This window comes from Lathamus discolor, chromosome 2 (genome assembly GCF_037157495.1).
Source record: "Lathamus discolor isolate bLatDis1 chromosome 2, bLatDis1.hap1, whole genome shotgun sequence".
Taxonomy (NCBI): Eukaryota; Metazoa; Chordata; class Aves; order Psittaciformes; family Psittacidae; genus Lathamus; species Lathamus discolor.
The window spans coordinates 73,949,180-73,975,024 of NC_088885.1; the positions used below are offsets into that span (position 1 = coordinate 73,949,180).

Consider the following 25,845-nt stretch of genomic DNA (forward strand, 5'->3'; position numbering starts at 1 on the left):
AGTAGTACAAGAAAGCATCTTCGAGTTTTGCCCTATAGAGTTTTTGGGATAAGGTTGTTCAGCTACTATAAATGCTAATGTAAGTAAATAAATAGCAAGGTCAAGAATTCTCACAGCAAATAAACACCAAAAATTCTGTCTGCAATTTGTAGGTTAACCCGTTCAAGGTTTCTTGAAGTTCTGTGTAATGAGGGATTCCTAATAAACACTTTTCAAGACGCCATTTTAGAGAATCTCAGATCTAAACATTTCCCAGGCTTTGAATCAAATCCAAGTAAGTATGATGCAGAAATGAATGAGATCACTGAAAACCATCACTGTGTTACCTTTAAAGTGGCTTTAAAAGAACGAATACTATGTGATAGGTAAGTGTGATAATAGGTTAGGAGAAGAAATATACAAGGCTGCCCTGGAAGAGAGGACAAAGTTTGTATTGACACTACCTTCCAATAACACTTCTTGGCCTGCATACAATAAAACTAGGGCAGGGACGAAGACAGAGCAGAAGCTAGGCAGAGAGATCTAAGGGTAGCTAAAAGTGGAAATAAGTCTTGATGTAGAGTTTGGTATTTCTAATTTTGTCAACAAAACTTCTGCCTCAGGAATCAGGCAAGTTTGATCTTGCTGGGTGTATGGGCAACATCTTTGTCCATAAAAAAAGGTCACCTGCACACAGTTGAGATGGACTTGTTTGGCAAATGCAAAAACTGTCCAGATTTTTTACTTGTAATTTCATCTGAATTGCTTCAGCAGCAAAAGACTTATTTTTATCCCTTTTCCACACAGCGAAAATACCTGCCTCTGGACAGGCTGAAATACAAAGTGCTAAAAATAGATAGCTAGATAGCTAGCTAGATAGGACAGAGCTGTCCCCTTCTCCCACCACCCATCCATTCCCTCTTATGAGTAGCCATTTCATAATCAGGAAACATGTGAACATGGAGCAGGGAGGGAGGAGAGGGACAACAAACAAGATCTCATAAGAATACAAGCTTTTTCCAAAGGCTTAAATACATTTCAGATAAGAATCTAAAGAGACAGGAGAGCTCCAGAGGTCTTTACCTTTCATTAGTTTCTGATTCAACTGTTTTAGGTGCTGTCTTCAAAAAGAGGAAGAGAATGCACCCAAGTGGACAACTCAATTCCATTATGTGCCATGTTTCAGCTTGGAAATATTTTTTTTCTTTCCTTGCTGCAGAACATCCCATTTGGCATTTCCCTGCTCCACAAGTCTAATTAAAACAACCTAAGCCAACTCAACTATGTGGGTTTAGGTTGGAATTTTTTTTTTAGTATTACTATTTTTCCTCTGAATTGACATTTACCTCTTTAATTACTCCATAGTAACAAAATCTTCCAACTCTTTTTAATGAGTCAGATCCTTCTGCCTTTATTGCAACAAAACTTTCCTTTATTCCATGGAGCCCTGGAAGAACATTGATAAAAACCTTTTCAGAAGCCATTAATTTATATCTCTATCCAATCAGCTTGAGCTACACTTATTATACTCGCACCCCTTGGGTGTCGTATGCCTGAGAGTTATTAACACAGTCCCCACACCAAACATACTAACATGTGTTAACGTTTGATTCTCCCATTTGCCTCCCACCTGGTGATCCAATTAACTCAGTAATTAGTATCCTCCTTGCAGCATCAGGAAGAAGTAGTATTTACAGGATACAACAGCCAAGTATACAAGAGCAGATGCAAAGACACAAAATGGGAGAGATTTTCCACATGAGAATTTGCTGAGTAACAAATCAGCTTGAAAAGGAGCAAATCATTTGGAGGCCACGTGAGATGCATTACCCACCCCTTCTGCCTCACATTTCATGCTTGCACCGCCTGAGTAAGGTGCTCGTTAATCCCAGGATCCTGAGTTCGGCAATTTTAGCTGATGGGTGAATTGTCATAACGTCTCCTGTCAGCTGCTATTTGTAGTGATTGCGCTATGAGCTTGACATGCATTGCATTGTTCAGGCTGGTTTTGTTCTTTTATTTTGCTTGGGCTGGCTGCCTCCTGGAACCTCTACTCTGCCTACTTCCTGAGGATTAAAGCATGTCTTCTGGGCAAGGAGACGCAGGGACCACCTGCAGATTCTGTTTATACATCCAGCCTTGTAGCCTGATTGATCTCACAATAGGACTGCATAACGTAAACACTTCATTATTCCACTAAAGGATATGTGCTGTACCACCTAAGGTCCCCCCAACCAAGAGTCAGTTTTAGATGGTTAAAATCTGCTAAGCCACACCAAAAGAAGCTAAACAAAGGAAAATCTATCCTAGCGACATTTTAAAGTCTCTAAATTAAACTAATTAAATGCTATTAAGTTGGAAACTTTACCCTACTCCTTTATTCCAGGATTTTGTCATCGAGCCTCAGGAGTGCTCATGCCCATTGCTTCCAATGCCCTGTTTCAGTGTGCCTAATAACAACCAAAATCCAGATTATCAATAGGATTTATTCCTCCTTTGGGACTAAGACACAAATTCAGCCTTGGGAACTTCTTTCTTGATTGTGAGATAAAAAAACCAGGTTTTGGCTCTGTTTAGGATCAACCTGGAGAAATGGGAGCCAGAAGACAACCTCTCCTTAGCTGTTTTCAACATGGCACCTATTAACTGTGCTACCTCCCAACCCTGCACAGCAGAGAAGCAAGGGAAGAAGGGATGGTGAGGGGGGAGGATGTGCACCTCTTTGTTCATCCCAAAACACAGAAGTGAAGAGCAGCAATGCTTCTAAGTATTTCCTACCAGAATTTTGTGTTGGTATTTCCTTTTGCCAGACGAGAAAATGAGGCCAATGCGCACCTCCAGATTTGGGAGGGTAGTCATGGTCTGTACATGAACCAGCACTGAGCAGCTCTTGCTGCTTCCTTCAGTGAGCCTTTTATCACCTTTCCCCCTTTGCTCACGAACAAACTCCTCCTTCTAGAGCAAAAGGACAAGTCAAGGGCAGAGTCATGGCCATAACACTGCATCTCCTGGGACTCAGGGCTTAGCTCTTATGAATATTTCAACATCATTCTTGTGGTTTATTTCCCTTCAGGATTTGTTTGTTGGTTGTTTTGTTTATTTAACGGCGTTAATTAAAAACTAAAGGCACACCCAGCTAAAGCGAGAAGCGTTAATCTGAGGAACTGCCTGAGTTCCCCAAGAGGGAGGAGAAGTTTCCCCTGAATTTATCTAAGTAGCTATAAATAATAAAAGGAGAGAAAAATATGGAGTACGTCAATGTCTGTAATGCACTCTGCACACATCTCAGACTGCTTCTGAAGGCATAAACCAAAACAATAGAATTTAATTCAGCTTTAAATAAAACAGCTCATTTTGATTAGTAAACAAGGCATGAACATGCACAGATTGCCAGTGTATCTGTTGAACTGGGCATTCACAGCTTCAATACAAAAAGCAACCATAAGGTCTTGATTGAATAAAAGGCATAAGCAAGGCATGTAAGCACTTACTAAGGTCAATGACACTTAAAACACATATGTACTTACATGCTTTACAGAATCTGAACTTAATTGTTCAGCAAATTGCAATAGTTTGCTGTTTACACCAAGCAGATTATCAGATGAAATGCATTACGGAAAAAAAACCAACAACCAACACCCACAACTTTTCTGCTTTGGATCACACTGTACGTCTTCAACAAGATAATCTGTAAAACTTCACAGTGCTTGAGTCTGTCTGAAAAATGGATGTCATTACCCTGCTGACCTTCACATTTTATGATGAGCATCTAAATTTAATTCTCTAAATTCACATATAGATTAGTAAATAGGAATAGTTTAAACTTTGAGAAGTCTCTGAATCTCTGCAATCATACTAAGATCATTCTTGTACTCAAAGTACGTACCAGTCCTTCCAATCTAGACTCCCAAGAGCAAAAGACACTTTGGAACTGGGGCGAAAGACAAGCTCAGAATCTATGTAAAAAAACTATATATTAGAAAAAAAAATATTTACTTTTGACAGAGGACAGATACAGCCAAGACTTTACGCATGGCAGCAGCATTGGCCTAGGAAGGATTTCTACCTACAGGCTTTGATAGATAAAGCAGCTTTAAAAAACACCCTGGGCTAGAATTGTCTCTGAATTTTTCTTTGTAAACTTCATCCTTGGAGGTTTCTTTTTATATACAAAATTATAGAGTTTATCCTATCTTTACCAGCAACTTATTGGAAGAACAGTGTCTTACTGAGTAAATTGTTCCATGATTTTATTCAAAAGAAAGTTCTTATTCTAAGAAAGGAAATTGAAGCTGACTCTGAATTCCTATATGCATTGTTCTGCTTCTCCCTCATTTAAATGAATGGAAGTTAAAAACTGCTTAAATGAAGAGAAGGATCAATCCTGTTTTTAATAAAACTCACCAAAATGTGAAATCCCAGCTTCTTCATAGCTGAATTCCTCACTAGGCCAGGTCTGCTCCCATTACTGCATGTAACTACTAATGCACCCAGTTGTTACTTACCCCTATTGCTGTAGGAGCAAGGTGTTTTCCTGTGAACCCTGCTAGCAGTGCTCAAAATAGTGCCAAGACAGCAGCTCTCTTTGAAAACCTTGCTAGCACCATCCCTAAACAACAGAACACACTCTACACTTGAAGAGGTACATATGTTGCCTGCAACGAGTAGCACTGCTGCACAGAGACATGACAATAATTTATAGGAATAGGCTTTTCCTCCTGCACCAGGGCTCAGCAGATGAACCTCATAAAGCCATTTTTGTTCTCCAGGCCTTGGCTTCTTCCTCTGACAGCTAATGGCTAAATACCTGAGCACCACAGAGGAGACTGACAAGACTATGCTTTATAGTACTCCTAAGACAAAACCAAAATCTCCTTCACAATAGAAACTCCTCTTAGGGAATAGATCTGTAGTGCTTAATAGAGATTTATTTATTTTTAAGAGTTGCATAGCTGTAATTCAATTCATTCTGACTAATGTGTCCAGACTTGTTCTTCATGGTCTTTTCCTATGCCCAACAGCTTTTATTTTAACCTGGTTTCCCTTTAAAAGCTTTCCCACCATTTTAGGGCCTGTCTTGCAATCCCAGTGCAGATACATTTTGATTTATGATCTCTCCTAAGTTTGCAGAAGCAAAGAGTAAACCAGATATTTTCTCTATCAGGGAAAGAAATCCTTACTTATCTCTTCCCCCCAGCACAGAGTGCTGGTGGAGCCGGTCAGCAGAGCTGCTGTTCTCAGACCCAGGGCGACGCACTGAAGAAGGAGCAGCACTGCCAGGTTGGCAGTCTCTGCTGGAACAGCATCCATCTTACAACACGCATCTGGAGGAACGGCTGGAAATGCAAATCTGTGGAACATCAGGATTATTAGAAATGAAGCTAAGCTACAGGTTTGGAATCCAAATCTCGATTTATTTCCAAACTGAAGAGCCGGGGACTTGTTTCAATGCTTTATAGAAACAAAGAGCCATGAGGTTTTGATCTGAATCAGAAAACTCAGGCATGCTCAGAGACTGGCTTTTGGTTTGGGCCCTGTGCCTAATCACAGCTGGTTATAAAGTGATTACTCAGCAGTGCTTGTCCAGTTCATTCATCTTGAGGCCTCTGTACTACTGTGCTGTTGTGTATACTTGGCATCCTTTACCCGTTTATGTTCAAATTAAATGTATTTTTGCTTTCATGCAAAGGAGCTAAAATGTTGGATGGCGATTTGGAGGAACACCTCAAACACTTCAGTTTCTCATTTCTGACATCTACACAGAGCTACATCATGTAGGTTTTTTGTGCAAATGCAGAGCTCCTAAGTTATTTGAAGTGAGCTGCTACTGGTATGAACCACACAGAGTTTTTCTTTGTTGGTACTACCACTTTATAGTGTTCAAAAATAACTCAAACAGGTTAGGGAGTAACCAAGATACTATCTGAGTAAATTTTACCTCAGGGGATTCCTTCACAGTCAAAAATGTTTTAGTCTGTCTGCACGAATGTGGCCCCAAGGAAGATTTTACAAGCAAACAAGTTGAATGGTACAAAAAAGCAGGCAAACGTAGAAAGGGGGGGGGGAAAGGAACAGAAAAAATTGCAACACAATTTAGTAGCTATGTTTTTTAATACATTAGTACTGACATTTGTCTGTCTTTGCAAAAAAACAAAAACACATCTGGGCTTTTGTAAAAATGACAGCTCGCTTGTTTTGGTTTTGTAAGAGGCACAGGCAGGTCCAAACAAAAATCCCAGAACCAAACACCACTTGTGGTAGGAAGACTCAAACTCCCAGAATACAAGCACTCCTTTAATTTGGGTACTTTACAATCCAAATCCTCTTGTGTCTCTGGATTACACTGCTGGGCATTGTCTGACCATAAAGCTAATTTAATTTTCCAGGGCATGGATGATCTTTCAGTGCTTTTGAGTTGATCTAGAGAATTTTACACCGCTTACTTCTTCCATTGCCAGTTTAATAAGGAAAATAACTTAAGCCGGAGGTGTCTATGTCCCTTGGTAACCTTGATCTGCATATATAGTCTCTTGTGTTCACACCAGCCAGGTTTAAGTCAGAAGAGAGAGTTCACTGTTTTTCTGTCTTTCAACCCACACCTTTTTCGTATCTGCAGATCGCCCCTCCTTCCCTTGTCATAAGCAAGACCAAGACTTTAGGACAGTCATACACACACAAACTATACAAGCATTCATATACTTTGATATTTTAAATCCAGATAGGAATTACACTGAATTGCCCAGTCATGTCTCTTTATAGTAGCAGAGTTGAGCAAGAAACCTACTTACGAACCCAGATCCAGTACTACACCAGCAAACTTGGATTGACTAATACATGCATTGTAGCCCGTATTTTCCCAACAGCACAAAATAAATAAATAGGGAATATATTTTGGCACCACTCCCTTCATATCTTCACTTCACATGCATGCTGACATTGTTTTTTTACATTAATAAGTATGTTTTTCTTCACCTGTATATTTTCACAGATGCTCATACATAGGCAGGAAGGCAAGCAGGCAAATAAGTGTGCGTATTTATCTATATACAATTTATAATTACTATGTTATATTGTATATATATATTTTAAAATACCTTTAATATTACATACATGTAACATATTTTTATATATTCACCCACAAAAGAATATATGTTGTACTATGTTTAAACATGTCTGAAAGTGTCATGCTAAAAATATTTTGCTTACCGTCCTGCTGTCTCTTGTAGGTTTCAGAATGTGACAAATCAAGAGGGGAAATGAAAAGAGAATTTCAGCATAAATCCTCCAACACTTCGCTAGACGACCAGGGCAAATGAACAACACCACATGATTAAGAATACCAGCTATGCAGCTTTAGCTGCACTGATTTCTCTGCAAGCAGATGTTAGGCACAGTTTTGAAGCCAACTCATTTCCACACTCCCATTTAGTTTAGTATTGTGCATAGGGTACACCAGCTTTTGCAAAGAGCTCTGGGACTAAATACGTCACTGACACTAGATAGACAACAAGAGAAATTCAGTGTATAATACTGTCAGAATTACTTGTGGCTAGCCATTCACAGACATAAAATGCTGAAAAATGTTCCTGAAAAGCACTGAGCAAGATGATGAGCAAGCCTGTTAAAAATCTTGTTCTTTAGTGCATTTCTCCAAATCAAAGACTTCAGCAGGCTGGCACCAAAGCTGCGCTGTATTAGTGTACTTCTGAACTAAGCCCAAGATGAGTTCAGAGGGAGAGAGGTAAGCAGAGGCAATGAAGTTAGGACTCTATCCAGGGACTTTAGCCAGAGGGTCCTAGCTGGGTGGTGTGAGTCCAAACAAAGCCTCGGAGGAGGTGAAGAGTGGAGCAGTGCAGGGTACCAGCAGCCCAGCTCTCCCAGCTCTCCCTCCGTGCTCCTGTTTTGGTTAGCAGCAGTCACAGCCTTTGAGCAAGACTTAACAGTTGGGATATTGGCACTATTCTAGGCCATTACTGCAAGCTGCTTGGGGAAGTGCTGTGAATATTCCCATTGTATAGATGAGGATGTAAATTGTACATGGACAAAATGCTTTACCATAAGGCCAGGACATGTAAAGATTAAAAGAAAAAGGGTCATGTCACTACCTCAGGTTAAGACTTTCTGGTACTGAAAAGATCAGTGGACTACTCCGCTATTCGTTAGAGAGGAATAGATCTTCAGGGGACCCCCAGAAATCATATGGGCCATTTCCATGCTGCAAGGTGGTGTCATTTCCTGTATGTATTTATGTCTGTTTCTAAAGGCCTCCAAATACCCCCACTAGCCAAACCTGTTCCAGGACATGAGTACACTTTATTCCTTATTGTAGGTACATTTACAATTTTGTATTCACTTCAATTTTCAGCTTTCTTTCAAAAATGTGTATCCTCACAGGGGCTGGTTTTCTACCCTTTCAGAACATGACAAATCATAAACTGATGAGCAGACATGAGCAGGACTAGAAAGAGGAAAAACCAGCTCTCTGTGAACTACACAAATTAACTTCTTCATTGTCTAAAAATGTTCTTGGCCTTTTACTCTTAAACTTCACCCATCAGTCATTCTTGTCTCTGAGGAATAGTAAGTCTGAGAATTTCTGTATATCAAGGAGAGCATGCATTTGTTATTTTTAATGTTTCATGGTTACCTAGATGGATGGTGAATTCTTGCTTGCTTATCTAGGTTTCATAACAGCAAGATCAGAGTAATAGGTGCAGCGAACAACGCATATGGGCTACTGTCTATGTATTCATTATCATGTCATTTTAAGTACAAGCATATTTTTCAGAGGAAAGCATCCTGAGCCAAATTTATTACCTGGATATGAGATGTAAACTGATTCCCCAGCAGCACCGAAGCTACTTTAGATTTTCATCAAGGAAACAAGAGACTGGGCTCTAATTTTGAGCTGGCATCTACCCTCATTCATAATGCTAACTGAAAGAGTAACAGTGCTAAAATACATTGATGGTTCCCAATGTGCAGGGAGTTCTTTGGTGTGAATTAAAGCTATGTACTAACCAGAGAAGCAGCCTTGCTTGAAGATTACAGCAATGCTAAACTGCTGCAAAGCAAAATAGCATTAGTCCTTCAGAGAGGGAAACTACAATGGCAACTCTATCCTATTCAGGGAGAACACTTACAGACACTGGCACCATGACAGGACTTCTCCATAGAGCTGAAGGGCCCACGAAGGATGTCTTCATCCCTACTTTGTTCCTCTATGCTTCGTCTGTAACAGTGAAGCAATACTTAAAAGCAATACTAAACCTGTAAAGGCTTTGGGTCCCCCAAGCAGCCCTTGGAAGATCCTCAAAGAGTTACACCTCCTTTCTTCTCCCATAGACTGTCTGGCAAAAACTTCTTGCTTCTGTCTCTAGATCCAGTTAAAGCTTTCAGAGACACCGATGAGAGCAGAGCTAGTGGTAGAGGTCCATCCAGCACATAATCCACACTGGCTCCAGACCACAGAGGCAGGGGTGCTTTGAAAGCCTCACAACCAAAGCTCAACAACTACCTCCATGGAGGCAAAGCTTCCTGAATGGATTTGGAAAGCACAGGGTTGTTGTCAAGGACAGCTGTCAGACAGCAGTCTGCTGGCAAATAACACTTTTTGTATTTGCAAAGCCTCACCTGTGAACCATTTCATTCATCTGGGATAAAGTTAAATAGGTGCTGGCTTATGTTTGAAATACATCCAAGGTGGTTTACCTGAACGCTATTCATGTCAACAGAGTTTTATCACCTTTAAATTGTTTTTGTTTCATTTGCCTACTCATAAACCATTCCAGGGAGTGTTTATGGTTTATTTAAACCCCAGTGGTATTGGGACAAGTTGTATAGCATTCTGGTTTTTTTGCATTTCCTTGATCAGCTTCATCTACTGCACAAAATCAGGAGGGTCTGCCTAGCTTTGATCAATGGCAACAGAAAAGCCTTGTCTTCAGTATCTGACTGGAATGACTACAAGGCCACTAAATGCCTTATCATGCAGTTATTTCTAAGTACATCCATGCTGCTTTTGCAAAAGATGAAGCCTGGCATAGCTAACATAAGTAATTTTACTAGCTTCATCTACAGATTTGATATATTCTTGAGCAAAAAATAATAATTGCAAATGGCATTATCTAGAAAAGCTTGAGAAGTTTTGCTCTGTTGCTACTAACCTAAGCTTAAAATGCTGTGTTCAACTACAGCACATCTCTGGGAAGGCAGCAAGTCTTATGGTCTCGATTTGGCCATCTCTGGAAATGAAAGGTTTGGCACTGTCCTCAAAATTTTTGGTCATCAGATGACCTCAACCACAGAGGAATATAAAGAAAACTTTCCCACGTATTTCCCACTTCTCCATCCCAGCAGGTACTTTTGTAGTCTTCTCTGCCCCCATCCTTGTTTTCAACTTTCTGTTGGATTGCAGAAGACACTCCCTCTACTCAGGTCTCATGAGACCCCACCTACAGTGCTGTGTTCAGCTCTGGAGTCACAAACACAAGAGGGACGTGGACCTGCTCAAGCAAGTCCACAGGAGGCCATGAAGATGATCAGGGAGCTGGAGCACTGCTCCTGTGAGGACAAACTGAGATAGCTGGGCTTTCTTCAGCCTGGAGAAGGCTCAGGGGAGACCTTCTATAAGCCTTCCAGTACCTAAAGAGGGCCTACAAGGAATCTGGAGAGGGACTTCTTACAATGGCATTTAGTGACAGGACAAGGGGAAATGGCATAAAACCGAAAGAGGGTAGATTTTGATTACATACAAGGAAGAATTTCTGCACCATGAACATGGTGAGACACTGAAACAGGCTGGCCAGAGAAGCTGTGGCTGCCCCATCTCTCAAAGTGTTCAAGGCCAGGTTGGATGAAGCATTGAGCAACTTGGTCTAATGGAAGGCAGAGATTGGAACTAGCTGATCTTTAAAGTCCCTTCCAACCTGAACCATTCTGTGATTCTATGATTCACTGGTATAGTGCTCTTCACCCAAGTAAAAATAAGCCCTAGGCTCCTGTTTACTGCTCCTGCCTGTTTTTTTACACAAAGCCTTATTCAAGGCTGTCTTAATCCTTTTGGCCATAATACCAGATCCTAGGAAGACCTCTGAAGCTAGTTGCCTGTTGCATTGAAATCCTCTGCAGAATGACTGTCCTCCTGGACGTGTCACTTGTTCTCACACAACCAGACCCCTTTCAAAGGCATGGCATAGCACTTCTTGGTCCCAGGTGCATCCATTTGCCTTTGTTTGCAGGGCTGTTTCCAAAGAGATCTTGATTATTCTGTGCTCATTGTCCTCCCCAGAACAGAGCCACGGCTTCCTGTGTTACTCTGCACACTCAGACTGCACAACAGCTGTCTCATCTTTTTTGAAATAATTGGTTTATTTCTCATTCAGACTAAATATCTAAACCAGCACAGGCCTCCATTACAATGGAACAACAGCTCTCATGTCCCAGCAAAATAAAGCTACAGCCTACTCTTGTTCTGACTCAGTGAGCAGTGAACATCAGAGCTAATGCTTGTGTGCAGAGGAAAGCATTTGCTAGAAACTAAGCCTCTTGTATACGTCATGCATCTTTTACTATCACATCACCATGGAACTTAACATTCTCACCATGATTCTCAACAAACGGTGCTCTTCTTTCACTTATTTGCATGGGCACCTTTTTTGTTTCAAAGCTTCATTAGAAATGCAGAAGGGAGTTTTGTAACACTTCATGTCACTCAATGTCTGTCTTGAGCAGCAACTACTCTTACTGATTTCAAAATGGAAAGGGTGCCAGCTGCTGACCACTAGACTGCCCCTGCCAGTAGCAGCATGGATGTGACAGTGAGGTTACGGCTGCAACATCATTGGCTGTTCCTGCATTCTGCTGTCTGGTCCTGGTCACATCGCAGGTGGACACATTCATGGAAACATGATGGCAAAGAGAATTTGAAATTGAATTACCCAATCCTGATCCAAAATTCTGGACATTTCCAGAATAGCTTAAATAAAGCACCCTTTCATTTCAATTAACTATTTTATTATCTTAGAAAATTCCTTAAAAGTTATCCCATTTACGGGTTTCCCAAAGCAATCAATTTCACTAAGTTTTCTAATATCTTCTTACTGAAATAGAGGCCCCGCACACTCCAATTGTGGTTAGTGCTCCTCTGCGCCAACTGCTCTACACAGCAGATCTCAGCCAGTCCCTGCTATCCTTACAGAGCATCTACTCACATCCTTGGATGTAAAAAAGCAAATTAAGAGGGATTAGAAAATGGTTACATGAAGACAACTTTTACGGATCTCACAATATTTTTATTTTTTTTTAATAATAGTCCAAGCTCCATTAAGAAAAAAAATAATAATCCAGTTGTAAGTGGTTTTGTCAATGGTGGGAGTTGGCAGGGAAGACAAGGAGCTCAGCTTTAGCCAGGTTACACAATAACTTGCTACTATTTGTGGCTGGCTCCCAGAGGGCCAAAGAAATTAACTCGTGGTTAGTTAAATAATAGTTTTATTAAAACAATGATCAGATCAAATAACTGGCATGTATGTGCAGGAAGTCTTTCAAAATACTCAGGTCCTGCAAAAAAGTTAGATCAAGAAAACATCTTTTAAATGTCTGATCCCTGAAGTAACTGAAACCTGTAGAAACTGGATGCCTTAAAAAGAAAGATTTTTTTAAACCTTAATCCCAGCATTCTCCCCTAAGAATAACAGAGTTCTCTACTTTCAGTGTTTTCTCTTCATGCAGATGTTTTTGTTCCCTTGTTACAGTAGAGAAATTATTTTTTTTCTGTGACCACAGCTCTCTTTTAACCTTTATTTTATTTTTAAAAAGAGAAATAAATGAAAGAGATCTAAAGCTGTGCATTTTCACATTCCCCAGCTGAGCTGTCCAATGAAAGGAGCAAGTAATTAGAGAAGAGGAACGCTGACTGAAGGATAAGCCTCCAGATACCCCACAAGCTGCGGACAACCGCAGCTGCAGAAGTGCAGGTGAGAGCCACCGCAGGTACAGCTTATGAGGGTACCTAGTCTCTTTTTTGTGCCACCGGGGGCTCATGAGCCACCTTCGCACATTCACATATTTGCAGGCGAGAAGAGCAAATTCAGTCCCAAGTTACTGTATTGCACCTGGATAATGAGACTAGACCGCGAGCACCACAGCTCCCTGAATGCCCTGCCTTGTCATGAGGAGCACTGATGTGGGCTTGGGGATTGCAGAGTCAGGTCTATGGTGAAATTGCTTTAAGCAAAGTTACCAGCTTCGGTATGAGAGGATCGCGGTATATGGAGCAGACTGTGCTTGAAAAGGGCCAAATTACCTCACAGGGTTCAACAAGAGTGCACAAAGGCAGGGCTCCTGCAGGCAGTCTTTGGCCCCTATTCTCTGTGCTTCTGATCCACGAGACTAATTGCCCAGTGGATGCTTTGTGACTTTCGGGGTTTGGGAAGGCAGCTTGAGGTACTGGGAGTTGTTTATACAACCCACAGTGCAAATGGATGCTGTCAGCAAAGAGACGCATGTTCAAAGAGAACAGAAACATAAAGCGTGTCTGATTTCTTCAAAACAGAGAATGAGTTTTCGTAGGTGTAAACACATGCTCACATCTGTGGCAGACATCCGTCTAAAGGTGAATTGCTGCCCCTAACCTGTGCTTGCATCTAGCAGTTTGCATTATATTCAGGTAGTGGTGAACACTGCCTTTTGGGTGGGTGTAGAGAACTTGGTGAGGTTTTTGGATGAAGGGCAGGTAAAAACTTGCTACATCTTGTATCCAAGATTCGAGTATTTACCTGTTGGAACCCTGCATATTAAGGCCCACGCACTTACCCAGCAACACAACATGGAATTTTAATGAATGCAAGGACTCTGAAGGCCCCCACCCACCTTTTCTCAAACAACTGAAATCCTTTGCATTCCTCTCAACTATACCTTCTCAGCACGCAATGGCAGCACATCAGACTGTGAACAACCAGACCTACTACTAAACATAGAGAAAGTGACAGACATTTCCAGATTCCATCTCAGTCAAAGCAGAAAATGTGCCTCCTCTGTCAAAGCACAAGAGGGTCAAAAATTAACTCTCAGTTCTCCCTCCCATGACAGGCCTATATGGCACTAAGGTATACAACATCACAAGCAAGGCTTGATCACTTTAAGCTTCCTCTTGAAGAAACCACTCTTGCTCAAACACAGAATGTTTGTGGTGGACAGCCGGCTGCTTATCTAAAGGAAAAATCAGAAAACAGCAATGAGGTAGTCCTTTGTAGAGCTTTGACTGGATTTACCATGCTGCATATCATCCCCATCCAAGCGAAAAAGGGGTACAAATTTAAGTTAACTCGCAGTATGTGGTATAATCTGTGTTTTTACAACTAATGTTGTAAACCTCCATGTATAAAGAACTCTTAGCTGGGGAGTGACTATGGGAGGGACTATGCTGCCCACCAGAGAGAGATAGAAGCAGAGACAGTTTCTATTCCAGTATCTCAGAACGTGGCAAAACACTGAAAAGATTAACTCCAGGTATCACCAATCTCGCATATTATCTTGACAACTACTACTGGTGACACGAAAACGTACATAAAAAAAACCACACAACATGTCCTGTGAAGAAAACAACAGGACAGCAAAGAGGAATGGGTAACTAGGATGGAGACAAAAGAGAGAAGATACAATGTTAGAGATGATCCATTCTTATCTGCCTCTAGCTGGAGCCCAAGGGACTCCTCTCCATAGGCAACAGCAGTACATCTGTCTTATGCCAAGACAACCTGAGTGGATTGGTTTGACAAATCCCACAGCAGGTAAGAGGATTTCAATCAGGATAAGATTTGACACTTCAAAGTAGGCTTCCTAAAAATACAACCTGCCAATGCCAGTCAATACCAAATTTTGGATTAAGAAACTTTGGACAGCTCTGTGCTCTTCTAAATCCTAGGCTCAGGATCAAAGGAGAGGGAACGGGGTGAGTAATGCATGCAAATGGCTGTATTCATATTTGAACACAAATCAGAAATGCTTGTCATTAAAAGGAATCCCTCAGTTGGTAACCCACCCCAGAAGCCAGACTGTGTAACTGAGCACAGTAGCATTCATACATGTGCATACTTCTTGCTACACTCCAGGACCTGGATGGCTGTTTCACTGACATACATACAGTACCAGAGACAGACAGCTGTAGCATATCTATCCCACCAGCATTTCCCCCTCTTCAGCTACTCCTGACTGGTGAACCCCCCTCCACTTAGAGCAGAAATTCTTTTAGCAAGAGCCATGCATTTGTTTTTACTATAACTGGTCTCACATCTATTTCTCTGTCTCTCTCATTCTGTGCCTTGACGTGTTCCCAGGTAGTTAGTCCTTCTGACATTACCTCCCAACTCTGTTGCAGACAGTTTCACTAGCACACATTTCCACTTTCTGGGTGATAGCCTCTAGTAAAATTAGCACAGAAGAGTCATTCCAAGATCAGCCATTAAGACCTTTCAATAGCAACTTCCTTCCACTCTGAAAGGTCTCTTTTCACCTAAATCTACCCTTTAGAGACAATTTTTCTTCACTACCCAGCATGTGTCTTAGTTTCATGTACTACACCATATTAGAAGGTAAGCAAGAAGGACTGCATTACCACGTATAGGAATACCAGTGCTTTTATCAAGAGCAGTGATCAGGTTAGATCATGATATACCTAGCTTACTGTGTTTTCTTTCCTTTTTCCATTACCCTATGCTCTATTGGTTCATTTAGAATAGTAGCACAGTTGCTACAAATAAGTATGCACTCCAACAGGGCTGTCCTTACCCCTTCAAAGACAGACCTACATTCTCCATTGAATGGTGTGTTCCTTTCTCTATCAAGTACTATTGAAAATCTTGTTCTTGGGCCTCCTATCAGGAAGCAATGTATATCAGTTACTTCCAGATACTGATGTGACAATGATCCAGCCTTCCAATACTGAAGTCCTAGAGTTTTCTCTCCCACTTCAGTTTGCTATTTTGATTTCCAGGTTTTTGTCTAAAAACTGCCTGTGCCTGCATCCTCAGAATCAGCATCCTAACTGAAACAGAAGTATCTGATAAATTATTGGACCATGCCCAACTACTTTCCTTTTCGCTTTTAATTATGGGGCTGAAAGACCTTCTGCTATTTGTTTTAATTTTCCTTGCAGAGTCAAACTCAGCTTGTATCCTGCCAGTTCTCATTTTATCCATACATTCCCTGACCTCTCACATATGGCTTTCTTTGCTGACCTGTTCTTTTTTTCTATACCTTATTGAGCCATATTTGACAATTCTTCTTCCATGCTTTTCACTTTGGAAGATATGCCTATTCCTGACATTTTTTGCACCTTTGACTCAAAGAAGGGCCAGCCTTGCATTACAGTCCAGCCCTCTTGATCTCTCAGGGTTTAGCTAGTTCCCTAAATGTATCAAATGTCTCCTGTCTGGAACTGAGAAGCTTAGCTATAGATCTGCACTTGTTTATCCTTCCTTTTAATTGAAACTGAAATCACTCAAACCAAGGTTTTATTTTCTACTTTATTCTGTATCTTAACAGTGTCAGATCTAAAACAAGTATTGCCCCATGCTGTTTCAGTGACTGGCGAGGAACTCCATTGGTTATTGCATTCAGAAATGTCTGAATTTAGGTGTTTGTTGCCCTGTATAATCTGGAAGTCAAAGCCTCCCATAATGACAAACCTCTAACAAGCAAGATTTGTATCTACCAAATCCAGTTCTCGAGGTCACTGGCAGATATACCACACTGCCTCAGCAATCAGACTTCCCCAGAAAGTCTTTGGCTCTATTAAGCTGGTTATTTAACTCATTATCTCTCCTTATTTATCTCATTAAAGGCTTACAGTAACATCACACTGTTTACCTTTACTTGTCTTTCACAAGTTAGGTATGCTTCAGTACATGAAGTCCTGCTATTTCTCTCCTTCAAGTAACTGTTTCCAGATCTACAAATACATATGTAGCCCCTTGCCCCATCATCTCCTTTGTTATATCCTTAAATATTCACTTACAATCTTCCCAACATTTCCAGGTGCCTTCATTTAGAATCATAGAATCATAGAAGAGTTAGGGTTGGAAAGGACCTCAAGATCATCCAGTTCCAACCCCCCTGCCATGGGCAAGGACACCTCACATTAAACCATCTCACCTAAGGCTTCATCCAACCTGGCCTTGAACACTGCCAGGGATGGAGCATTCACAACCTCCCTGGGCATGATGCCCATAGATTGTTTCTGCCACTGCAAACTGCAATTTATTATAGCCAGATTTTATTTCTATTTCATCTGTTTATTTTTAATATGCCTAATTAACTGTTCATATTTTGATTTCCACCTTGTGCTTTAATCTCTTCCTCTCTTTCTCCATATTCCCAGGTACTACCATAATGAAATATCAACTGCCCAGAAAGAAGAGTCTTTTGTGTTATGACCTAATAGATACAGTCCAGGTTGCCTGGGATATCTTCACAGAGGGATGACATTTCTTGCATAATATCCTTAAGCTATACTCTTCCTCATTCCTACCTTAAATCAAACATAAAAGTACTCAAACTCTATCAACTTTCTCCCTTTAACACAAATAAAAATAAATGTGTTTGGCAAACAGGTTGTCTATTCTTATTCTCTTTGCTTGCTGGAATTTCACCTTGCAGGAGCTCATGCAAACTATTCTTTATTGGCTTTGGTTAACGTAAGTTCAAATAAACTCAACACTCAAAGCCAAACTTTCAAAAGGTGTCATACATTTTGCCTGCTTTGAACTCAAGGATTTTGCAGGCTTTCCCTGTAGATCTGCCAAGGTTAGCAAAGTTCAGAGAACCTAGCCCAAATTGCAGGGCTACAATAAAACCTGAAATGGAGATCCATCTAGCTTGAACGTTTATGACAATTCCTTAACACAGCTACCTACTTGGTCCTTCTGACACCCCAAAGAACAGTGACAAGAGTGGGTTTTCCAATATTGTCACCTGGAGAAAACTGGTTTGGGATTTGTAACTGTTATTGTCATTGCCATCCCTGTTTCTGTTTTACAAGGAACTGATGCTGGTCTGAAATAAGCCACAACTCAGACTCTGAATTCCAGCTCTCTGAATTACTCATGTGACTCAGTTTTATACCTACTGTAACAACATGGTTTCCAGCATGGGTCCAACCGCTCCCTCTATTTCCAAACCCATATTAAAACATGATACCTTCCTCATGTGGCTGGCCTTATGGCATACTGACATCATTCAGGAGATCAGTCACCTCATAAAAATCACACAATGATCAGATTTTTCCCCCACAACAAGTCTCAATCAACTACACTGTTCCTGGACTGCCTATGGATTTAAAAATCAAGAATTGATTCTTACATACATATATATAGATATACACACACAAAAAAAACCTCAAACAGGTTCTGTCAAAGTTCGACACTGAAAAGACGCTGAAAAACAGACTTCATTTATAGGTCATGTCACACATCTTACTGAAAACAAAAATTACTACAAACCATAACCAGAAGCATTGCTGCGGATGCATACATATTATAGGTATTTCTTCCTTATTCTCTCCTTCACGCATTCTATGCAGGCCATCTTTGCCAGCAGTGGACATACAATACTACATAGTGATCCATCCTATGGGTACATCTGGACTTGCCATATTATGTACTTCTATTAATAACATATTATGAAAGGGCTGACTGAAGAATAAAATTAATTTATCAGTTACTACAAAAATGTTACTACAGGAAATGTTAAAAAAATGTAAGCTGTACGGGCCATAATATGCGAGTGCCCAGATGCTTTTACAATACATCCATAGGCATTTTCAGATGTGCTCTGTTACCAGCATTTAGTCAGAATCATACAGATCACATTTCACCCTGGGTCTGTTTCCATCAAGGACAGACACTACAGACTAATTCCATGAAGTAACAGCCCAGCCCTTCAAAGTGTCCATTGTATCTTCAGCAAAAATTAAGCCAGAGAGCCTCAAAAATCTTCATGCTGCTGCTTGGTTCTCTATTTCCAGTTGGCATCTCTGCCACACAGAAGACTCGCTTTGTCCTCTGTTTCATTAACAAGAAAAGCAATTTTAAGAGGACAGGAAACCAGCAAGATACTGGTTAATGAAATCTAAGTCCACTGCCACCGATGCATTTGCTAATCTCTTAAAAATTGAGGTGGGTGAGGAGCAAAACCAAACAAGGAATGAACTCTCCTGTTCAAACATAGTCTCAGATCATAAGCTGCTGGCTGCTGTGTGCTCACAGGAGTTGAGGCCCTTAGCTATGTTCTTAAATATGCACATATGTGAATCAAGAAAGTATGTAGAAATCCTCTGTTAAAGGTGCAATGACTTTGCCGATCCATTGACCTCCAAATCCTTTCCATAAGACATACTTGCTCACTCTCGCTCTCTTCACAGATTATTTCTGTCTGCTCCTGGGCGCCTACTCTCTCTTTCTCTAAGGTGATTAAATAAGCTCCCTGTCTCTCCAGACTTGTGCAACTGCCTCTCGCTTAGTCACCTAAGCACTCTACAACACCCCAAAGGAGTGGAGTCAGCTGAAACAGGAGCGTTCCCAGCTCTGACATGTAAAGTACTTGCACTTGGTGCTAAATAAACTTGGAAAAATGTTCACAATGCAGCTGTGTGCACAAGATGCTGCAACCTCAGGGCAAGAATAATTATACACAAACAAGATACTTAGGATTTATGTTCCCCTCAAATAAAAATGTGCACTGCTCATGCCAATCTCAGCACTTCATGGTATGCCTGCGATCTGAGGCAGAGGAACAGATTCTGTTAGGAGTAACAGATTAGATATCATCGCTGCTTTATTTTCCAATAAACTTGACAGACATTCTAAGCATTGTGGGTATACCTTGATATGCTTTTCACCATAGGAGGCTGTGGATTCATGGGAGGTCTTTTAAATGCCCTCTTGTGTTTATGGTATTTATTTGGGCAATTTTCTGTTGCATATGTTGGGGATTCCTTTCCAGAAGTTACAGGGTTAAAGCTGAAGCCCACAGGAATGCCAGACCAAAAGAAAACTGAAAAAGTCTCAGGAAACTTGAACAAGTACCTCAAGCAAAGGTTTATCTAACTCGCTTCTAAAATTCTCATGAGTGAGAGTGCCAACAGCTTGTGCAAGTATCCTGTTGCAATGCTTAAGCATCTCTCAGACGATGACTATTTCTCCTAACAGCCAATGTCAATTAATTCCGTTGCTAACAAAGTCAATCTTTTCTTAGTGAACATGGCTAAAGACTGATCACTGTCCTCTTCATAATGGCTCTTTAATCATGGTCTTATTTATCTTCTCTTTCCCAGAAAAAAAAAGTAAAGCTGATTCCCTGGCCCTTTGTGTTTTCAAAACCTCTCAACATTCTTGTGAGTTGGATCTGTAAGCATTTGAATGTACCACACCAATGGGCAATGCCAAAATATCAAGGAAACATGGAAATTAGTCTTGACTGCAATGGGCCTGAGATTCCTCAGCAGCCATTCTCCTGGACGAGACTCAACGGCGAGCATATGCAGCAATACTCAATTATACTGCCACGCTCTAACTAATCTCACTCTAAAAATCAAGGGAGACTCTCTTAAGGTTGCTTTTATCCCTATTTAGCTCTGTGCAGTGGAACTTGAAATTGCACGACTTACAGAGTTGGAAGGAGACTTTATAAGCTTTGTTAAAATTGCTGCAAACAAGGAATACTCAACTTTTCAAAATAAAAAAACCCAGCTTTCAGGAGTGCTTTAGTAAGCAATTGCTCACTAGCTGGAATGCAAGTTACACCATGTTAGACCCGCTTCAGATTTTGCCCCAAGGAGCCGGTAAGCTGGGTGGGAGACCGACGGGCATTCCCAGCAGCCTGTCAGGCTGGACAAGCTGCGAGAACAAGCAGTCAGTCTGATATTTCTGCCTTCCCTTTCTTGACCACAACAACAGGGAGGAAAAAGTTAATTCAGCTTTCAACCTAAATATTTAGGTCAAGTTCAGTTAAAATTGTAAGAGAAAAAGGTTCAAGAGTTCATCATTTTCTAAGCCAAATAATAATGAAAACAGAATTTGCATTCCTTTGTTTAGAAGACTTACCCAGGATGAAGAGCACGGCTATGCCAGTGATATGTAAGCAGTAGCTGGCTCTTCACAGGCGTCTTCTGGAACCAAAGGAGGGAGACATAGGAAATGCCTGCCACACTACCAACTCTAGACATGAGATAGCTCTCACTATCGCTTTTTCAATGTTCTGTCTGCAGGTGGCCACTGTTTCCATGGTCGGATCCTGATCCTTGTCATACGCTTTGCTACTTGAAAAAAGGAAATATATTCACCAGGCATGGGAAAAATATGCTAGTCCCAAAACCCGTGGCATGGAGAAAAATATTCTTTTTCCTGCTGGCAATTTTGTTTGGGTTGGCAGAACATGTCATTTTGACTGTGAAAAGGAGCACATGTACTGAGCTCTGTGAGCTCATCTTGGTATCCCTGCCAGGGCCAACTAGTAGCAACTCAGAGCCCAGCTTGCTACTGAAGATGAATCCATTACAGCTGTCAGGCACCTGACAATTTAAACCTTAGTGAAAAATGGTCAAAAATCTAGTGACTTTAGAAACCAATACATTTTGCTTGTTTCAAAGACTTAACTGAGCACATGCAAAAGATACTATCTTCCAGTAGCCTATCTTGCAATTGATTAAAAATTAAATCCTCTGTGCTTGAATCAGGGTGGGGAAAATATTTTGAGACTGCAGTTTGATCTAAATGTTGCTTTTACTTGTGGTTTGGCAAAAGACTCTGAAATGCTGTTAAATCAAAAAGGCAAAGAAAACCTGCAATTGCCATGTCTCTGCTTATAAAAAAACATTTTAAAATAACCACATGCATCATTCACTACACAGATGCCACATTCTTCCCTACCCTTATTTAATAGCTAGCTGTCAATCTGTGTTGAAGAGCAGTTACCTGACATTACCATAATAATGCTTCAAAGCTTCATATTAAAGATGGGTATCTTCCTAGGCAAGCCCATAGGGGATTAAAAAAAAAAAAAAAAGAAAAAAAAAAAAAAGAAAAGAAAACCTTTTCTCTCCAGAATTGCACTTCTCTAAGAGATGAGAGAGTGTAAGCAGGCAGGAATGATGATCACAGGTACTCCTGGCTTCTTTTTACTGTAATTAAGAAGAGAGAGATCAACAAATCTTGGTCTGCATAAGACAGGTTTCTCATCTCAGTTAGTTATGGTAGAGAGGAACCTAAATCTGAACTGAGACTTCTGGCCACTAACATAACAAACACTTGTGACATCTTCCAGGATAAGCATTACGCTTCTCAGGACAGCTCATGTACAACCACTTTGATGTCTAGTCATTCTTGAAACAGTCCTTTTACATGCTCCTGCTGTGAGCAAACACTGCAATGGAGACTTCCCTGTTGTCACAGTTTTGGGAGATGGTGCTATGTTTACAAGCCAAAAAACCTCATCAAAATCTTAGATGGAAGAGAAATGCAACTCAGCAGTAGCTTATGAATATACATAGCACCTTTCATCCCCTCTGCAAGATAGCAGAAAAGCTCAGGACCAGAGGGCAGTTAGAAAGCAGAATGCAACAGGTGCTTTGCAGGAGAATGTCCAGCACCAAATGCACAGAAAGCACCAAGGATTTCCTCTCTCTTTCCAGCATGTATTGAGACCACATCAGATGAGTCCAAGAGCAGAGATTTGCCTTAAGAGTTACTATCAAGAAAGCTATTGACACCAGCCTCCATGATCTGCAAACCCCTCTGCAACCTCCCATTGATCAATCGTTCCACATCTCAGCTTTGCACTGACCAGAAACTAAACGTTGCAGGAACGTAGCTGTGCCACTCTTCAGTGCTATGAGAAAAGATTACACAGACCTCAGACACATGAGATTACACAAAGTGACGTAGGCCATTAGGGAATGGAATTAAAAAACAAAGTGTTTATGAGAAAAAAATGGAAGGGAAAGAATTTCCTTCCAGAATTCACTCCCTCCAAAGTGAAGGAGAAACCTTGCCACTTTCACTATTTAGCATGAGAAGAATATACTCCTGGGAACTATTTTCTAATAGCCTACCATGGAAAGATTTGTCACCCGAGTGAATATCCCTGTACTCTTCTTTCTCTGAACACAGACACAGTATCAGCCAAGGATAGACAAGAGTGGCATCTCAGCACCTTCCCCCATGTTCCACACATGATAAAACTACCTACGTGAGAGCACTGGTACCTACTCAGTACTCCAGGACACAGCAGCTTATTCAAGGCAAGGAAGCTCCTTATTCAAGCATAGAACTGTTGTGGGCCAGGCAGAGTATTTATAAATTTGTACACAATATTGTTTACTCTGATACAATTGCATTGCTTCATACAAGTTTGAAACAAGATGAGATAACGGGAACCCTGACTGCTGGAAGACAGCTCAGTTTCAGTGTGAATGTATGTATTTATTCAAGTCTTTGCAAGGTTTCCCATTAACTCTGCACGTAAGAGGAGGTAAGTCAATGAAGAAAGAGAGCCTCAACCAATGAAGAAGAGAGCCTTCAATACAATGGTATTTGTGAGCTCACAACAGGAAAAAAGCACCACAACAATTTTGGACATCGTGAGCTTCTTTCATAGCAGCTCACTTTACATTTGTGTATCCCTTTTGGTCTAAAAGGGTTTTTTCTGATGAAGAAGGGGGGGGGGGGTGGTACACGGATGGGGGTGACAGTTTAAGAATGCAAAGAAAATCACTTTTACTTCTTCGCACTGAGTTTTCTGTTAGCATATTGGAAAAAATAGAAAATACAAAGTACACAGCTTTTGCTGTGAACTGACACAAGACCCATCACACACAAGCAGTGTGTGTTCAGATGCATGCATGAACATATACTCAAACACATATTCACACACCCAGAGGCAGTGACTACCACTCTTTCTAGGGGAGTTTTGTCTGTGTTTTTGAGAACAACACTTTTCAGTAAGAACATCCATTTTTAATAGCTTTTTAAATACTGGATCTGAATTAATAATGAGCCTAAGCAGCAAATCTGAATTCATGGTTCAAACCTCTCCTGAGTTTGGCCACAAAAGATACTGTGTCTAGGTTTTCCATAGACCTGTCATAGATCAAAACATGTCAATATTAACTCACCAAACTTGCGGACCTGAACTGTATTAACTCGGTTATGAAGAACGAAGTACTTCAGTCACAAAAAAAAAATAAAAATAAAAAGAACAAAAGTAGATATTGTATGTATTGCAACAGTGCTTTTTATTAAATGTTTGCACAAAGTATAGCAACCGTGTCAAAATAATTTGTGGTTTATGCATGTATATAGCTACATTAGACTGTCCAGGCCATTTAAATAGTGCATTATATTAGCAATCATCCTTAGCAACCCTACGTTTAGAAGTGTAGGCAGACACTTCATTAATGCATACACAGATTGCCAGGATATTGTGCTGTCTCCTTGCTGCAAAATATAAAATACAGTAGCAAGATTGAGTGGGATGATGAAGTCATCTGGCAAATCTCCACGGGGTGATGCACCTAGGAGCAAATGACATAGCATATTCACACCACCCACTGGATACACCACTGGACTGGAATTCAGGTGCAGACAGACATTTCAGTGATCCCCATTGCCCAAGCACAGACAAGCCACAAATCAAACCTAACATGATATGTCTTTGGAACACTATTGCTCTCCTCCTTAACTTTAAATTCTGGCAGAGAAAAAGTGCTCGTAGAGCTACCAAAAGATAGGGATGCTCAACATTCCCACTCTGAGTACTTCATTTTCGGTAAACTATAAATTGGTAGAACTTCTGCTATGAGGGGTGACATTTCTATGGCAGGATCTACTTCCAACTTTTTTTTTTCTTCCTTTTGAAGTTAAGATGGTATAAGCAAATCAGCTCCTAGTCTTAGGAAACAGAGATTCCCATTTTATGAGAGTCCTGAGAAAGCTAATGAGATACAGGCTGTGTTGGTTCTTAACCTCCAATCTACAGGTATGAAAATGATAAATTCTGTAATAATTGAAGCATTCATGTTATACCAGTAAAATAAGAAGGCAGACACAAGAGCTCTACTTTTAGGCTTCTTGTTCAACAGCTATTACTGGGAAAGGCTAAGAAAACACAGGCATCACAGAAACAACCCTGAAAATCATCTAAGGACACAGAGCTGGGCTTCAAGCTTCAATAAAAAGAACTAGTGGCAAGTGGAAAGAAAGGAAAGGTTAATAAGACTGCAACCTGCAAGCCCTGCTCAGAAAACTCTTTACTAAGAGGCAAGCATCAACAAAAGTAAGCAGGTATTTCTCAGAAAGAGGTGTTGCTTGGCCTTTTTCTAATGCATTTATCAGATTGCAGAGGTCATCGCATCTGTTTAGCAAGAAGGTTAATTAAATAACTATATTTTGTGGGCAAAATAGAGCATTATGATGAATGGAGGACAAAAGAAGATACATCCTAACAAGCCAGAATGGAAAGGGAACAAACAAGTGATGTATTTATTTGACCAGCTACTCTTTTTTTTTTTCCCCAATACAACTCTTCTAAGAGAATGCTGAGTTTATGCCTTTTCTGCAATTAATTTTTAGATCAACTCTTTCCTAGCTGTTCTTCCTCTCCCTCCTCCCCCAAATCTATCCCCCTTGCCATGAGGAGAAGCCAAGCCCTGCCAGATTTGAGTGGAATGTTGACGCCCATGTGGGTGGGTGCAGAATTAGCCAAAACAAGTCTCTGCATTCCTTAGGATGTCAGCCCCCCTCTGCTGGCTCTTTTCTAATATCTTATTAATAGGTAAAATCTCTTTACCAAATCAGCCTTCCCCATGCTTTC

General features: G+C 40.7%; 1 long non-coding RNA gene across 3 annotated transcripts in view; it reads right to left on the reverse strand.

Moving 5' to 3' along the window:
* The window catches only part of LOC136009261 (uncharacterized), a 71,121-nt gene that overhangs the window by 36,048 nt on the left and 9,228 nt on the right, over positions 1 to 25,845 (reverse strand). For 2 of the 3 annotated variants that reach the window (XR_010610445.1, XR_010610444.1), the window contains one exon: positions 24,324 to 24,547. The exons of the other annotated variant lie outside the window; for it this stretch is intronic. This is a non-coding gene — a long non-coding RNA (uncharacterized LOC136009261). Of the gene's footprint in view, positions 1 to 24,323; positions 24,548 to 25,845 lie in introns of those variants that run through there. 3 annotated transcript variants of the gene reach the window in all.